The sequence below is a fragment of the Palaemon carinicauda genome, chromosome 24 (assembly GCF_036898095.1).
Source record: "Palaemon carinicauda isolate YSFRI2023 chromosome 24, ASM3689809v2, whole genome shotgun sequence".
Taxonomy (NCBI): Eukaryota; Metazoa; Arthropoda; class Malacostraca; order Decapoda; family Palaemonidae; genus Palaemon; species Palaemon carinicauda.
In genome coordinates, this window is record NC_090748.1 from 64,956,612 (window position 1) to 64,969,213 (window position 12,602).

General features: G+C 46.6%; 1 protein-coding gene across 1 annotated transcript in view; it reads left to right on the top strand.

Annotated features, from left to right (window-relative positions):
* Klp64D (kinesin-like protein 64D) overlaps positions 1 to 12,602 on the top strand; it is a 390,644-nt gene that overhangs the window by 190,156 nt on the left and 187,886 nt on the right. The gene's annotated exons all lie outside the window — the stretch shown is intronic.

Below are 12,602 nucleotides of genomic sequence, written 5' to 3' on the forward strand. Positions count from 1 at the left end.
AGTGTTTAGGAAACGCATGATATAAAATCGCCTTTAATATTTGTGCCTGTTTTAGTTTAGGGTGCTGTAGTACATGCATTAAGTGTTCTGTACATTAAAGGGTAGTTTGTTAACAGTACTACGTACAAGGAAAGGTTTTAAAAGTCCGAATATACTGTACATGTTAAATAAATAGGTAAATATGATGTCACTACTTCGCGGAATTTCACCTATCGCGGCCGGGTCTGGAACCTATCTACCGCGATAAACGAGGGTTCACTGTAGTTTAAATATTTTTATTGATCCATTAATTAATTCCTCTTTGGAAGTTGAACCTTCCCCTGAGGTAGTAACTCCTGCCCCTTCTACAGGAACGGTATCTGCGGATGACCCTCGGTACGCCAGGATGGCGGCCAAGTTGAAGACTATTAAAGACCAGCTTTCAGCCTTAAAAGGTAAGAGTGAGAGTGGGATTAATGCTAGTGAAAGTGCAGTGGAGGTGGTGACTGATCGAACCTATCATTACCCTAGGTCTAGACCTCTACCAAGCTCCCAGGAACAAGGGAGAAGGTACGTCGACGGCCGTAAGGGAGTGAGAGGTACGTATCCTTGGTCAGCTGTCGCCTCAGACAGTCCTGTTGCATTTTCCCAGGCTGCACTTGACCGCCACGGAAAAGGCGTGTCGGAAGTAATGGTGTCCTCCCCGAGCCCCTCTCCCAGACGCAAATGGCAGTATGAGGCTTCGAGACCGACCAAGAGGAGGTGGAACCTAACTGACCAGTCTTGTTCTCGCTCTCCCTGTTCAAGTAGCCCCGAACCTTGTCCTTCTGAGGATGATTTGGACGCCGTTCCAGTGAAAAAGCCAAAGCCTAGAGACGAAAGTCAAGAGAGACCGTCGAGAGATCCTTCTCTAACAACCAGCGCTACTCGACAGCCATCGCCTTCGGAACCGCAGGATCCAGCAGCAGTCGTAAAGTCTTTTGTGACTTATGCAAAATCAGCTGTTTTCTTTGGTACAAGCTTTTAGCCCCCCTTCCCCCCCCCCGTCGGACAGACGTAAGGACGACTCTTTACCGGTTAAGAAATCGGCCTCTAAGAAGGAACGGAGTTCCTCTCCCAGGGAACCTCGGCGCGATTCGTCTAAGGCGCGGTACCGCGCTTCTTCCTCTTCGAGACGCCTCCAGGACGCTTGCGATTCTTGACATTAGGACGATTCCGTCTCTCGCTCGCGGCGCCAGGACAATTCCAGCCTGCTTCTCCAGGACGATTGCAGCTCTTGGCGCAAGGACGCTTCCAGCTCTGGGTGCCAGGACGCATCCTCCTACCGCCTCAAGGACTCTTCTAGCGCTCGGTGCCAGGACGCTTCCAGCGCTCGGCGCCAGGACGCACACGGTTCTCGGTGTCAGGACACATCCTACGATTTGCCTCTTTCGGATGCAGGTGAACCTTCAGCCCGAAGAGAAACTGTAGTAGAGGTGGAACAAGATCTTGAGGATGTCTCAAAGGATGAAAACAAGCCTGCGAACGCGGCTGGGGATTATAAGGTTCTCTCTCACTCCCTCCTTGAGTTTTATGGGGAGGAGTTTCAACCTGCTGCCCCTCGTTCTCCTCAATCACAGTTTAGCAGGAAGAAGGCCAAAAAGCAGTCGGCTTTCATCAAAATGAAGCTTTCGCTAAAGTTGATGAATGGATGAAGAAGCATAGGCAAGCGGTTAAGACCACCTTCTCTTTTCCACCAACTCAACTTGCTTCTAAGGCGGGCATGTGGTACGAGACTGGAGAACCTCTGGGCCTGGGAGTTACTGCTTCCTCCCAGGGGGACTTCTCTGGTATTGTTGACTCTGCTAGAAGGCATGCCCTTAACTCGATGAAGGTTATGTGGTCTATGTCTGAGCTTGACCACCTCGTCAAGGGGATTTTCCGAGCCTTTGAAGTCTTTAGTTTTTTGGACTGGTCTCTAGGTACTCTGGCCAGGAAAACCGAACAAATGGAGGAAACAGAAGACCTTACTAGTATCATGGCATGCATGGACAAAGCTCTTATGGATGGGTCAAATAAGTTGGCTTCCCTTTTTTCGGCAGGAGTTTTAAAGAAGAGGGCCCTGTTATGTTCTTTTGCTTCCAGATCAGTGACGGTTGCGCAGAAGTCTGAGCTTCTTTACACCCCTCTCTCAGAACTTCTCATTCCTGAGTCCCTTGTCAGGGACATTACCCTTTCGGTTGTGCAAAAGGCCACTCAAGACCTCCTGTCATGCTCTGCTAGAAAGCCTTTGCCAGTCATTCCTTCGTCTCTGAAGAGAGGAGAGAGGAAATTTCAACAGCCCTTTTGAGGTAGAGCTCCTTCGAGATCAGACTTCAGGGGAAGAAGGCAGGAGACGGGCGGAAGGACGAATAGAGGTTCGTTTAGATCTCCCGCTCCAAGAAATGAAGTTCAAGTCCTCCAGACAGCGATAGGAGCAAGACTGTCACTTTTTTGGCAGGCTTGGAAGAAAAGAGGGGCGGACGCCTGGTCCCTCTCGGTCATCAAGGAGGGATATAAGATCCCTCTTTTGAAGAAGCCTCCGCTTTCAACTACTCCTCTAGCCTTAGTCTCTCAGTACTCGGATGCCGTGAAACAAAGGGCCCTACTGGACCTGGTGGACCATATGCTGGAGAAGGGAGCGATAGAACCAGTTCTGGAACTATCTTTATCTGGATGACTGGTTGATAAGATCTATCTTTATCTGGATGACTGGTTGATAAGATCACGGTCGAAAGAGAAATGTCTTGAGGACCTACACAAGACTTTCATGATGGCTCAAGAACTGGGTCTCATCATCAACAGGGAGAAATCTCAGACCGAGCCGAGTCAGACTATTCTTTATTTGGGGATAGTTCTGGACTCAGTTCGTTTTCAGGCTTCTCCCTCCCAAGAGAGGTAGACCAGGTGCCTCGAGAAGGTTCGAGAATTCTTGAAGAGACAGAAGTGCTCAGCGAGGGATTGGTTGAGTTTGCTGGGAACTCTCTCCTCACTCGAACAATTTGTCTCTTTGGGAAGACTGCACCTCAGACCTCTTCAACACTTCCTATCAAAGGTGTGGAGCAGGAGGATTCAGGAAGACTCCTTTTCCTTCCCCATTTTAGCAGAAATCAAGGATCATCTGATTTGGTGGCTGGATCCAGCTTTGTTGGGAGAAGGAATCTCCCTGTACAGGAAGAACCCAGACCTAGTGTTGTTCTCAGACGCTTCGGAGTCAGGATGGGGAGCAACACTAGGAAGCAAGGAGGTCTCAGGCTCTTGGGAAAAGATTCAGACCGGATGGCACATCAACAAGAAAGAGTTGATGGCCATTCTGTTAGGACTGAAGGCCTTCAAAGACTCAGTGTCAGGGAGGATAGTGGAGGTCAACTCGGACAACTCCACGGCTCTAGCTTACATCAGAAAGCAAGGGGGAACTCACTCTCTGTCTCTGTTCGAAACAGTAAAGGAGCTCCTTCTGTGGTCAAAGGAAAACAAAATAGAACTGCTAACAAGATTCGTGCAGGGACAGAAGAATGTAAGAGCAGACATGCTCATCAGGAACGGGCAAGTTCTTCCCACAGAATGGACCCTCAACCACCGGGCCTGTCAGAGTTTGTGGAAGCTATGGGGGAGACCTTTAATAGACCTCTTCGCCTCCAACCAAAACAAGAGGATCCCCAACTACTGCTCCCTAGTCCCGGACGAGGAGGCAATAGCAGTAGACGCCTTCTTGATGGACTGGGCGGGGATGGACACATATGCGTTCCCCCCGTTCAAGATCATCAATCTGGTCGTCAGGAAATTCGCTCTCCTCGAATCAGGAAGAATGATCCTAGTAGCTCCATTCTGGCCAACAAGAGAATGGTTCACGGAAGTGGTGGACATGTTGGTGGACTTTCCAAGAACCCTTCCTCTAAGTCCAAAGCTTCTCAAACAGCCTCTCTTCGAGAGGTATCATCAAAACCCCCTCGCTCTAAGACTGACTGCCTTCAGACTATCGAGAAGCTTGTCAGAGCGAGAGGTTTTCTGCGCAAGCTGCAAGAGCTATCGCCAGAGCGAGGAGGGTCTCTTCGCAAAGAGTCTACCAATCTAAGTGGGAAACCTTTAGAGCTTGGTGTAGGCAGCACAAAGTTTCCTCAACCACTACCTCTGTGAGCCAAATAGCGGATTTTTTGTTGTCCCTCAGACAGGATGCTAAACTGGCCGTATCCATGATAAAGGGTATAGGAGTATGCTCTCAGCTGTCTGTAGGCACAGAGGCTTAGATTTGTCTCAGAATAAAGACTTGCAGGTCGGGCAAAGATGATCTGAGGAACTGAAAACGGGAATGATTCCAAGTACCACCCTGTAAGGGTTGTTAGCCACCTAACCGCACAACCACCACACGGCGGTTGCTGCGAGTTTTGAAAAATTCTGCCGGACGCCAGAGACTAAGCTATATATATATCACTGCCAGGTAAGTATTCATAAAATTTTGTTTTATGATAAAAACTCCATGTTATGCATAATTTCCTCTTCCTTTTGTTGATCGTATACGTTAGAGTTTCGGCGATTTAGGTAACTGAGATCTCATCTTAGGCCAGTATACTTTCAAACATTATCCCCGTTTACCCTCGTATGTCGTTTTATTGATTCAACGGGAGATAGTACATCTCCTAGAATTATATAACTCGATACTTGTCTCCTGTGGAGAATTAAGGGTAATCCCTCTTTCCCTCTGAGTACCGCCGCAGGCGGCAACCCTATCTGGTCTTACCATAGAGTAGTTCACTCCGGCTTGACTAGGCTAGGGTTTTTCTGTCTCCCACCTTTGCCGGCGAGATCCCGGCTTTGGTTTTCGACAGAACCTCAGAGTATTCAGTCTTTCTGCTGGCGGCAGAACAGCAGGGTGAGTAGTCACTCCCCTGCCGGCTTACAGCTGCTGGCATAGGAGGCTAAGCCTCCCTAGACTGCACCTGAAGTGGTAATATGATGCCGCCACCTTCTCCCCTGCGGTCTAGAAGACTAGTCCTGTGTCGGCAGACCCTAGGCTGAAGAATAGTATTCTTCTGCTGCCTAGGATGGCGCCGATACTGAAACATTGTTTCACTCATGTGTGGAGGTGGCGGCAATCCTGCCGCCTTCTTCTACACTTGATACAGGACCCTTTTCCCTTCTCCTCTCTGTCCTTTAGCGATGACTTAGCCATCGCAATCCTGTGGCCGTTGTCCTGCAATCTCACCGTTGGCGGGGGGGGGGGGTTGCGGTGCCGGCCGGGCTCCTACATAAGCAGCTGTTTAGTCACTCAGTCTTTCCCTTATGGACACAAGGCTCCGGGAAGGTTGTGCCGGCTACGACGGCTGCCGGTGGGAGACCCTTCTGCTGCTGAAGGCACTTCAGTCTTCCCTTGGACTTCCATCCACATTCCTGAAACCGGCAATGCCGGCAATGGATCTTGCGGTTGGATGGAAGCCTGAATGATGCATTCTCCCCTTCCATTTGAACCCTCATTCTGGAGGAAGGCAGTAAGGTTATATACTTACACCCTTATTTATTGTAAACATACATTTTAATAAGGCAGCCCTTCACTCCATGCTTTTTCTCTCTCTGTCAGCTAGTGCCGCCAGGGACTAACCCAGCCGGCAACATGTCAGCTGAACCGGTGCCACCAGGCACTAGCCCTGCCGGCAACATGCCGGCTGAGCTACAGTATATGATTATACAGTAGCCAGTATATTTGCAGTATAGTATATACTGCAGATAGAAAACTATTGTATATATTATACAGTCGTTATTTTCCAACATATCTTGTGTATTCTTGCAGTCTTTTGCTGAGATCAATCCTATATTGAAAGAATAGAGTTCCTTCAATACTCTGATTAGAAATCAGTTAATAACTTACCCTACAATATTAAGAAGTTTAGAGGGGTCAGTGGTAGTACACTTTTCTATCCCTAGAGGTTAGAACCTTTCTCCTTTGAGTTTTCCCTGATCAGGAAACTCTATAGTCTTAATGTTGGAAAGGGAGGTCACAGAAATTGGCTAGGAGGGATACACAAGTATGTGTCTTTTCTAATTTCTAGTCCAGCCGGCGACATGCTGGCCGGACTGTGCCGCCAGGTGCTAACCATGCTGGAAACACGCTGGCTGAACTACAGTGTATGATTATACAGTAGCCAGTATATTTGCAGTATAGTATATACTGCAAACAGAAAACTATAGTATTTATTATACAGTAGTTAATTTCCAACATACCTTGTGTACCCTTGTACAGTCTTTTGCTGAGATCAATCCTATATTGAAAGAATAGAATTCCTTCAATACTCTGATTGGAAATCAGTTAATACTTTCCCCACAATGTTAAATAATGGGAATAGTCAGTGGCAGTGTACACTTTTTCCATCCTTAGAGGTTAGAACCCTTCTCTTTTGAGTTGCCCCGACAAAGGGAACTTTATATCTTTAATATTGGGGGGAGGTCACAGCAATTGGCTGGGAGGGATACACAAGTATGTGTCTTTCCCTATTTCTTTTTAGCTTACTATCCTGAGCTATAATGATTAAAATATGATAATTGCATATCTGTTTATCATGTGAGATAAGCAATCGTATACTCTCATTTTATTTTCCTTTCTTTACAAGAGGAAGCCCAGATGAAATGCAATGCAATCTTCTGCAACTAAAGGAGTAGGAACTTCTACGGTCACAGAGCATGCAGGTCTCATGCCTCCTGCACCATCATTACCGAATCCCTGTAGTATTGGGACCCTCAAGTCTGCAATATCTGCCGGACCTTGGTGACCGAAGGTTTCGACGACCCCAAGTCAACGGTGTCGAGGGATGCGGCATGTGAAAAGCTGCGCAAGTGGGTAAGAGGGTTCCAGAAGAACTCTCCAGAACCATACCTACCTAACGATAGGATGCGTAGCTTACTGTTCCCGAAAGCGGGTAGTGAAATGGTTGTGCCCCAAGCATGACTCGGTCCTCCCTGCATCCAGATTGCCATCAAGATGGATGTCAGGGAGGCGTTGCAAAGTATGGACATCCACCAGGAGGTAAGGATGTCGGCAGTGTCTATAGACACTGGAAAGGATCTATTAAAGGATCATCCCGAGGAGGAGTCTACTCTACCTCTGGAAGAAGATGATGATGTCGAGTCGGAGTTCCTTCCGTCTGTGCTGGCACCGGAGCCATTACCCTCGACGTCTTCACCTTCTACCCCTCCATTGGACAACATGAGCCAGGCACTAGCCCATCTTACGGATTTAATGGAGAACATTCGCAAATGAGGCGAAGCAAGGGAAGTGAAATTCAAGAGAGAGCTCCGTGAAGCTCCACTGATCGCCTCCCGAGGGTCATGCAAGCGACCCAGAGGCCAAGACCTCCCGACCTGCTCCAAAACCAATCCCTGGAGGTATGCGGAGTTTATGCCGATTTTGAACGGCAAACTTTACATATCAGAGATGGGAGCTGTTCCCTTAGACGACATCCAGTTTTGGCCAAGCTTTAACTCTTACCCTCATTGCTTCATTCTACTGAAGCATGAACCAAGGTCAAAAGAGAGACGGAACCGAAGGAGGTCATGGTATTCGACCACGATAAGGCACAGGCTCTCTTGTCAAGTAGCCTGAGAAAGGCGGGCTATTCTGTGTTGAATGTGTCTGCCTTGAGCAAGAAACACCCTACCTTTCTTGCTCCTGCTTCAATAGCCTTCCCCTTTACGTTGAAGGCATTTACATCTGTTGCCAAGGCAGTGGAGGCAGGCAAACCATGTCCTGCACTAGAGGAGTGCAGGCCTCTGTCGTTAGCCTTGCCTTTGCAGGAGAAGGAATGGAAGGAAGTCCACCTAACCTTCTCAGTAAGGAAACTGGACGCGGACATCGCTGGACGACAGTTTTGCGAGAATCTCCCTAAACTTTCTGACTTTCTCTTGTGCAAGGAACAAGAGACGAAGGAGAGACTTGCGGTCTCTTTATCCCTACAAAACTGCATAGAGATGTGTGCAAGCCAACAAAGTACCCCAGACAAGCTCATGGTCCTGACCAAAATGCATATGGCCACCCTAGTAAAGGACCTGTATGCTTTTATGAAGGCTAGGTGAGCCTGTAGAGAGTTAGTGTTTGCTGCTGCAACAGTGAAACATGAACCCAGGAAGCTGATATCTTCTAACATCTGGGGTAAAGACCTCTTTCCGAACGAAGTAGTCAAAGAGGTAATCGAGAAAGCCATCACGGAGAATAGGAACCTTCTCCAGAAGTGGGGCATTTCTTCAAAGAGGAAGTCTTCCCCGGATGTGGGTCCCCAATCTAAAAGGAAGACGAAGAAGTCTAGACATTCCCCTCGGCCTGCTCAACAACATCCCACAGTTACTATGACTGCGGTTCCCCAGGTAGGCGGTCGAGGAGGTAAACCCTCCGATCAATCTAAGCCAGGAGACGCTTCCGGTAGGAGGGAGGCTCCAACAATTTCAGGATCGTTGGACCTTCGATCCTTGGGCCCACAGCCTAATCAAGATTGGACTAGGATGGAAACGGAACAAGTCTCCACCATCATCTCCTCAATTCTTCCAACACTCCAACCCCGTATTATAAGAATATACCCTATAGCTCTTGAGCATAAAGGTTATAAGGAAAGCAAAGTCCATCAAATTCCAGGTAAGGCTGTTTTGTGTTCCCAAGAAGGACTCAGAAAAACTCAGAGTCATTCTGGACTTGTCGCCACTCAACAAGTTCATAAAAAACAGCAAGTTCAGGATGTTAATCCTTCAACACATATGGACCCTGTTACGAAAAGGGGACGTTCACAGTCTCGATAGACCTGACAGATGCCTATTGGCACCTTCTAGTCAGTCGCCCCCTCTCCTCCTACTTAGGATTCAAGTTACAGAAGATAAAGTATGTTCTAAGAGCCATACCCTTCAGACTAAACATAGTCCCAAGTATCTTCCTGAAACTTTCAGACGCAGTCGTGCAACAACTACGCCTAGAAGCTGTTCAGGTAGCAGAGTACCTGGACGACTGGTTGGTGCAGGTAGCATCCGAAACGGCTTGTCTGCAAGCATCCAAAGAAATGACCCAGTTCGTGGAACATCTGGGATGTAAAATTAACTCAAGAAGTCTCTCCAGCTCAAGGATTTCAATGGGTGGAAAACCATTAGAACCTGAGGTCACATCATCTCTCCATTCCCTCAGGGAAGAGGAGCGAGATCGCAGGGTCTATCAAGAGACTACTGTAATCCGACAGGATTTCAAGATGCCAACAGGAAAGAGTACTGGGCTCTCTCCAGTTGGCAGCAGTAACAGACCGAGTGCTAAGAGCACAGCTGAAAGATGCGTCAGGAGTCTGGAGAAGTTACGCATCAAACGCTTGAAGAGATCTAAAATGACCGATACCGGCCTTATATACATTGATCACTTCTCAACCCATGGTTGAAGGCCAAGAGTCTAATGAGGACCATGCCCTTGCAACCACCTCTGCCGTCGATGACCATCCACATGGATACCTCGACGGAAGAATGGGGAGCTCACTCCCATCAAAGGAAAGTCCAAGGGACTTGGTCATCTATGTTCAAGGCCTTTCTCATAAACATTTTGGAAGCCATGGCAGTCCTTTTGACGTTGGGAAAACTCTCCACTCGCAGATCAGTCCTCATCAGGCTGACCGTGGACAGCGAAGTGATAGTGAGATGTCTGAACCGACAAGGCTCGAGATCGTCCCATATTATCCAGGTGATATTAGCCATCCTTTGTCTAGAGAGATGGCACCTATCAGCAGTTCACTTACAAAGGATCCGCAATGTGACAGCGGATGCTATATTCAGGCTCAGGCCGATAGAGTAAGAATGGTCCCCAGACAAAGACATTCTCTCCAATCTGGGAACAAGTCCTGGAACTGCAAATTGACCTGTTTGCGACGAGCGACATCAAGACACTACCTCGATATGTAGCCCCATACAAGGACCCTCTAGAGGAAATAACAGACGCCGTGTCCCTAGTTTGGAAGAAATGGAACCAGAAATGCCTGTTCCTTCCATCCAATCTCCTGCTGAAGGTCCTCAACAAGCTGAGATCCTTCCAGGGAACAGCAGCTCTAGTGGCTCCCTAGTGGCCCAAGAGCAACTGGTTCCCTCTAGTGATGGAACTGAGGCTGAGGCTGGTCCTTGTACCGAAACCAGCACTATCTCTACGGGTTCAGAAGTCAACTGTCTTCGCTTCATCACAGAGAACCCAAAACCTTCATTTCATGATTTTCTCGACCTAGCGGTTAAGAAAAGATTTGGGATTTCAAAAGGCAGTATAGACTTCTTAGAAGAATACAAGTCTAAGTCAACTAGAAGACAATATGAATAGTCTTGGAAAAAGTGGGTTGCTTTTATTAAAGCGAAAGCACCGAAAGAAATTTCAATAGACTTTTGTCTGTCCTTCTTTATCCACCTTCATAAACAAGGTCTGGCAGCCTACACGATAACTACGTGCAAGTCAGCCCTGACTAGACCTCTTCTATATGCCTTTCAAGTGGACCTGTCAAACGAAATCTTTTACAAGATCCCGAAGGCATGTGCTAGACTTAGGCCTGCCGCTCCTCCGAAGCCCATTTCATGGTCGTTGGACAAAGTCCTACATTATGCTTCATCTGTGAACAATGAAGATTGTTCTTTCAAGGATCTAACCTAGAAGGTTATTTTCCTGTTTGCTATAGCCCCAGTGGCTAGAGTTAGTGAAATGGTAGCCCTATCAAGAAATGAGGGCCACATTCAGTTCACAGAAGTGGGAGAACTGAATCTCTTTCCTGATTCAGCCTTTCTCGCTAAGAACGAGCTACCCACTAAGAGATGGGGTCCCTGGAGAATCTGCCCTCTGAAGGAAGATGTCTCTCTATGTCCAGTAGAGTGTCTAAAGGTCTATCTTCGTAGAACTTCAGACTTCAGGGGAGGACAGCTCTTCAAAGGAGAAACTTCAGGATCAAACTTATCCCTAAAACAACTTAGGGCGAAGCTCACCTACTTCATTCGCAGAGCGGATCCTGACAGTACACCCGCAGGTCATGATCCAAGAAAAATTGCTCCATCACTGAAATTTTTTCAGTGTATGGACTTTGAGTGTCTTCGCTCATATACTGGATGGAAATCATCCAGGGTGTTCTACAAACACTACGCAAAGCAAGTCCATGAACTGAAGCATTATGTGGTGGTGGCAGGTAGTGTATTAAAACCTGTCGTCTAGTGCTGCGATGAACAGTTAACTGATTGGGACCATCAATTAGGGTGAAAAGGTGTTGACACTTTCAGTGCGATGCCTTTTAAGTGAGTGTCACCATGGTAGACTGTTCAAAATCTCAGGTGTGGAACTATACAGATAACACTTGCGCCGTGTGTATATAGTACACAGTGTTGATAGTATACAACATTTACAGAAATTATATTGGGAAAATTTATCAATTTTTCAATTTTAGAGTGGCACTCATCATTTCTTCCCTTTCAGGGAGAAAAATATTTTCTGTATATATTGCACATATAATTCCTTTAACACATTACACTCGTTTTTCCATTTGGTCATTTATTCGAAATAAATGTCTATTAGAGTGGAATTGCGTCCTATTTCGCCCTGCAATTAGCACATTAAATATGCCAGAGTTCTCTTACTTATTTATTTAAGTAAACCTCATATTATTGTATGCTTACAAACAATGGATATACTGTAGTTGACACTTAGTTGTTCCAACAATATATACAAACCGTGAGACCTTTTGTATAGCTAGTGGATACTTATGTTTGATCATACAATATATGCAAACCTTTGAGACCCCTTTTCTACTGTCTAATATTACTCTTCCCTGCAGGGGGCAGGAAGCACTAACATTGTCTATGATTAGTGGTAATGACAGATAATGGTAACGTCATTTGTCTCAGTGGTCCGGATGACCATAGAAAAAATTGTCCCAAGGTTAAGGCACCTATGAAAATCTGGTAAACTTCCATCAGGACGACATGGCTTGAGCCCAAAAAACGCATTTTGAGCGAAGCGAAAAATCAATTTTTGGGTGAGATAGCCATGTCGTCCTGATGGACCCGCCCTCCTTTTCTATAGAAAAGGCCTTGGCAGGATCCCTCCCGAAATTACTATATCTGTAGCACCATGCTCAATGCTACAAGGAATAAGTGCCATCTTGGATACAGTGCTATCTAGATACAGTACTCAATAGTAGTATGGGAGGAAGGTTAACCTTGATAACGGCTCCCCTTCTATTTTTGCCACTCTTCCCCCTCGAGGCGAAAACGCTATTCGGGGTGAAGATTGCTATGTGTCGTATCAAGATATACGTCCCCTGATTTATGCGATATCCTTAAGAGAAATTTTAAGGATATTCGTGCCAGGAGTTAGAATTCTGGAGACCTAAAGGTAAATTCTCTGGGAATATCACTGTAGTCAAATACCCCTTAGGAAGCTACTTATATGAACCTTCCATCAGGACAGCATGGCTATCTCACCCAAAAATAGATTTTTCGCGTCGCTCAAAACCCGTTTATTACTAACATTCTTGTATTTTTCCGCTTTTGTGTACATTCTAACAACTAACAACTTGTTTGTACTTTTTTATAGGCTAAAATCACTTAACTGCTATCAATTAACTCTTAAAAGCATTTTA